Genomic DNA, 4,638 nt, shown 5'->3' with positions numbered 1-4,638 from the left:
TTAGAAAAATAGCTTTCGTAAGCTCGTATAAGACCCAAAAATAATTATTTAACATATTATGAATATGTAATATACTTATCTGCATGTGTACATTGTTTATAATTGATCATAGTTGCTTTGACAACGGATGTGACATCCCATAGCTTGAACCTGGCGATCAAGTCAGATATGGGGTGTTACAAGCTGTATGGATTAAAAAAAAATAGGTCATCTTAAAATGATTTAAGCACTAAAAATAGTATAGCATATGAAATTGTCCCCATTTCTCCCTATATTTTGATCATTAGGCTTACCACCTTATTTCAGCTTTCCTCATATTCTTTTTGTAACACCCTAAAATAGGGCCTAAGAGTTTTAGGGGTATTTTAGGAATTTTAGCCTTAGAGTGTTTGGAATTTTGCAACATGGTAGATCGATCATGTTTCTTAATATGGTTTTTAGAAAATTAAATCAATTTATGAAAATGAGTTTTAAATAATTTTAATTTTGAAAATATGACTGATTTGTAAAAGAGTCAAAACTCAGAGTTTTAAGAGGCAAGTAAACCAAATTTTAAAATTCATCCTATATGTTCCCCCACTTAGTTTTATTTTCACGTTAACTTCTCCCTTTTATTTGCTCTTACCGTCCATGCTCTCCCAACTCCTCCCATTCAATTTTCTTTGTCAAACCTACATTCCTTTGATTCCCATCGCTTTCTAGATCATTAAACATCCATTAAATACTAAGAAAAACACCCAAAATCACCATTGATTTCTCCATTGTCAAGCTTTTTTTTTTTTTGGGTTTTTATCAAATGCTTGATTTTTCATCGTTTAAGTTAACGATTCAACTCCTAAATATTTGAATATATTATTTAGTCTTTAAAACTAAGCTTTTAGCCATAAATCACATGTTCTGAATAAATCTGAAAATTGGCTCGTTAATGGCAGATTTTAGGATTTTGAGCAAAAACATGGTTTCAAAATGTCTTTCAACTTGTCTTAACATGATTAGAAGGTTTCTAAACTTACTTTAAAGTTTTTTTTAAGGATTTCTAAGGATTTCTAAGGATTTAATGAATTTTCTTGAAAATTGCCATGAACATGTTAAAAATTTTGATACCATGAATTGAGTAGTTTTGTGTAGTTTAAAGGTAGAATTAGTCATAGGTGAATAATTAGATGAACAGAATCAATTTTAGGTAAAAATATTAAGTATAAAGGAAGGTATTTGAGTTTCAAGTTTGTTAGTCGAAATTTCAGTTTCATGAGGAATATAGCTTAGACTTGCGTTTTTAGTTGGTTTAAGCGAGTCTTTGGCTAAATATTGATTGTGTATATTGTGTGGTTATTATGTGTGAAGTGCTGAAACTGTTGGAACCTTCTTCAAGCAAGGCAAAAGGCAAGAAAAAGCTAGTTTAAGCTTTCAGCTTTTCGGTGAAAGCGTAATCTTTAAGTGTTTGAAATTGCTACTTGTAGAAATGATTCATAGTGTTAAATGGGAGCTTAGAAATAACCTAAAACACTGTCCTAAGTTTTGAGTGTAAGCTTTCTATTTCCCTTGTCTTATTTTGGCAAATTATGTGATTATATGAATAATTGTGGATTGATTATTATGATGAGATATTGTGTTATGAGACATGTGTGATGACTATTATGAATTGTGTGTGGGCATGATATACATGCCAAATGAAAATGATAATGATATGCTAATTATGCAAATATGTAGCGAAAGCAAGCAGAATTTCGGTAAGTATATATGTGTTGAATTGTGGAATGTGATATTATTATGACAAGTAATATGTGAGAATACTTGTATGTGATATATGATGTACCGATTTTAATGCACACATATGTGGTTATGTGATGGCTCAATGAGCATTATTGTGGCACTTTAAGTGCAATTAAATGTGAAATCGATAAGCATGTATTGTGTACAAGTTTGTGATGTGAATTGATGAATATGAACAGAGATGATGTGTATTAAATCAGTAATTAAAATTGTGTAATTGTGGATATTTTGGTCTTGTGACCTTATGAGACTATTGGATATAGATGGCATGCCATAGGATTGTGAGTACTCACCTATATGTGTTTTGTGATTTGGTCGTTGAGGCCTTGGGTCATGTTGGAGAGATAAGGGAATGTGAGCTAAGCTCCATTCAACAAGACATGTTTGGTGTGTTAGAGAGTGTTAGCTTTACACTTCACTTTTGGGACATATTTGACTCTATAAGTCTATGTGGTGTGTTGGAGATCCGTGTATCTGATGAGTGATGATAGACCCCACTTTTACGTTTCATAGCTCAAGTGTCAAATTATCTTAAAATATGCTTACGAGATTATATGATATGTGGTTGCTATGCAAATTATCTTAAAATGTATATATGTGTAATGTGATGTATGCCTAAATGAGTATGTGGTTGCTATTCAAATTATCTTAAAATGTATATATGTGTAAGGTAATGTATGCCTAAATGAGTATGTGGTTGCTAACACCTCCTTAGACCTAGACTCGGGTTCGACACATTTGAAAATTTTGGTTTCTCCCTCGATGTCCATAGTTAATTCACCACGTCCTACATCTATGATGACCCTAGATGTGGCTAAGAAAGGTCTCCATAAGAGTATAGGGATTTCTAGATCCACAGGAAAAATGAATAACCTAACCCTCACTAACACATCTTAAAGGATTCCCTTAGGATGTACTAAAGATCAATCGGCTAATTGCAATGTAACTGTTGTTTCCTTAAGCTCTCCGAAACCTATCCTCCTATAAATTGACAATGGCATGAGGTTATGATGGCACCTAGGTCACACAGGGCCTTATTGAAACTCACTCTACCTATCTCAATGGGGATGGTAAAGCTACTGAGATCCTTTAGTTTGGGAGGAAATCTCTTAGACACTACCGTGCTACATTCCTCATTAAGAGTAATTTGCTCTCCTCTCCTTATTCTCCTCCTAGGAGACATAACATCCTTAACGAATTTGACATATTTGGGCATTTTCTCAAGGATTTCTAACAAGGGGAAGTTTACATTTAAGGCTTTAAACATTTTGAGGAATTTTAAAAACTCCTCATTATCCCTCTTATTTTTCTCCTCCAAACGACTTGGAAAAGGTAAGGGTTTCGGGCTCGGTGATGGTAGTGGAATTGTTCTATCATCGGGTTCGATTTCTGTGGGTTCACTCTCTGGTTTCTCCTTATCTAGCACCCCATCTTTGAAGTGCGAGTGCTCTTGTCCTTCTCACCCACTTTTTTCTCTCCACAATTTGGTTGGATAGGTTCCTTAACCATAACTCCAGATCTAAGGGTGATCGTTTTGGCGTTCTCATTTCCTTCCCTCTTCAGATTAGGTTCGGTAGTACTGGGTATGCTAGAGGCTCAATTTCTTTTTACAACAACTACAAAACTTGGTCACTACATGCAAACCTTCCTCTACTTTACTTACCCTAATCACCAATGGACGGTCACTACTATAGGCAGGTTTTCTCTCTTGGTCTTGGGGTGCCCTAAAAGGTAATTGAGGTTGGTATGGTGCGTTAGGGTTTAGAGGGTTAACATTTTGGTTCCCTTGGTTTGATGGTCCCGCTTGGTTCCATCCCCACCTAAGGTTAAGATGATCACGCCATCTTAGGTTATAGATGTTAGAGTAAGGGTTATATCCTCTATTCCCTACATAATTCACCTCCATATGGTTGCCTTCATTGTCGTGTCCTGCATTAAAATGGGTTAGATTTGGTTGGTTTTGGACTTGTGCCGTGGCCACATTCATCTCCAATTGATTTAACCTTTCAAGGACTTATTGATACTTATCCTCTCTACCCACAGTGTTAGCTGCTGCTTGTTTGGCTCGATTTGAACCATTTAGTTGGCTTACAAGTAAGAGTTCATCACCATGTCTTTGGTGAATAGACAAGCCTCGGCGTAGGTCTTGGACATGAATGCTCCTATGGATGCTCCATCAAGACTAGAGCGTAAGTTCCCGTCAAGTACATTGTAGAAGCTTGAAGTTGCGACCAATCTTGTAGACCATGGTATTGGCACTTACAGAAAATTAACTTAAAGTTCTCTCATGCCTCATATAATGACTTTGCTTCCAATTGTCTAAAATTCGTAATATTCATACTAAGTTTCATGGTCTTGCTCGGGGGAAAATACTTTTCCAAAAACTTACTCGCTAGCTCATCCCAAGTGTTGATTGAATCTACTGGGTACAAATCTAACCACATAAAAGCATTGTCAGTAAAAGAGAAAGGGAATAACCAAAGACGTATAGCATCATCGGATACCCCATTATACTTGAAAATGTAAAAAATGGTTAGAAACCGCTTAAGGTGCTGATTTGGATCCTCATTCATTGACCTTTGAAATTGAAGGTTTGATTGCATCGTTTAGATCATGGACAGTTTAATTTTAAAGTTATTAGCATTAATCATCAGACGATTAATGCTATCTAAGTTGGACATCACGTAGTTGTGGAAAGTTCTTTGCTCCATGGGTAGTTGTGGTGGTGGTTGAAGCTCTCCTTACGGATTTTCAATAGGTTGCTCTCTCGGTGGAATTGGGATGTCTCTAGGGTGTTGTGCCCTTCTTGCATGTGTGATGATACATTTTGGTTCTGGCTCAAATGGTAAGACACTGTTATCGTTT

General features: G+C 35.7%; 1 non-coding gene across 1 annotated transcript; it reads left to right on the top strand.

Moving 5' to 3' along the window:
• The first annotated feature begins 4,014 nt into the window (after positions 1-4,014).
• On the top strand, positions 4,015-4,121 carry LOC121214340 (small nucleolar RNA R71). Its single transcript, XR_005909923.1, has one exon. It is a non-coding gene; the product is annotated as a small nucleolar RNA R71 (small nucleolar RNA).
• The last annotated feature ends 517 nt before the right edge of the window (positions 4,122-4,638 follow it).

Source organism: Gossypium hirsutum, chromosome D01 (assembly GCF_007990345.1).
Source record: "Gossypium hirsutum isolate 1008001.06 chromosome D01, Gossypium_hirsutum_v2.1, whole genome shotgun sequence".
Taxonomy (NCBI): Eukaryota; Viridiplantae; Streptophyta; class Magnoliopsida; order Malvales; family Malvaceae; genus Gossypium; species Gossypium hirsutum.
Note: the sequence above shows the minus strand (reverse complement) of the source record. Positions and strands in the feature narration are given on the sequence as shown.